The following is a 1,014-nucleotide window of genomic DNA, read 5'->3' as shown; positions in this document are numbered from 1 at the left end:
TTTAAAACTGAAGCTTTATTTTGAAGGTAAATCCTTCAAAGCGGTTAGTGTTGGAACACAGCTACTAATTAAAAATTCTTAATGTATCAGAATTTACCAACTATGTATTTGGAATTCATCAACGATGAAGCATTCAACAAAGGTTTTCCCAATGAAGTGATCTGTATCAGGTCTTTGTTACAGTTCGGCCGCATAAAATGCCTTAATTACGACACCAAAACTTCGACACAAAATCGCTTCATTATAAAACCTGACTTTTGGCACTCCTGTGAACATAAATTCGAAAAGCACTACGCACCGCGTTCAGTAATGATTGGAAAATGTACCCACATACTACGCTGGCACTGAGCACTGATGACACATATTTTACCTTTATGTGAATTTAGTTCTTCTTTTTTTTTTTGCTCTGAGCTTTCAGTACTTATTGACGAATGCCTGAACCAAATTAAACCAATGCAACAGTCCACTAAAGATCCACTTGTGCATCCACAAAATGACTCAATGAATATGTGTTTCGATGCCATCAACTGGTTGTTAACAGAATTGCTTCACATGAAATGTACAGTCTCCCCTTTGTTGGTACACTTCTTTGAGACTTCCGGCACATGGAAGTCTGATGAGTTACTGGAGGAACCCGTGCGGGTGTAAGGTTCGTTGAGCTGCTTTGTATGCAAAACACCGTGAGGGGCCCCAACTATGTGAAGCTTTTGAAATATACGTACAGAGTATTTTCACTGTGTAGTGTTTAAATGGAAAAAATGCATATACTAAGTGAGAGCTATGTGTGATAGACAGTCTTGTATTCGGACGGATTCGAAAACCATGTAGGGAAGCACATCACTGGCAATTAATTCATTTATTTGAATGCGAATGTTACAGTGCGTATTTGAGAAAAAAATTGGGAAAATCTCTGTAGTCCCAAACGAATTTACAAATTTTTTATCCTGCTGTGCTATGTTTTCTTTATTGAGATAAATTTTTCAGTTGATAATTTCATTCATTTTGTCCAAACGA

The sequence above is a fragment of the Teleopsis dalmanni genome, chromosome 1 (assembly GCF_002237135.1).
Source record: "Teleopsis dalmanni isolate 2A chromosome 1, ASM223713v2, whole genome shotgun sequence".
Taxonomy (NCBI): Eukaryota; Metazoa; Arthropoda; class Insecta; order Diptera; family Diopsidae; genus Teleopsis; species Teleopsis dalmanni.
The sequence above is the reverse complement of the archived record's forward strand: the minus strand, read 5'-3'. Positions refer to the sequence as shown.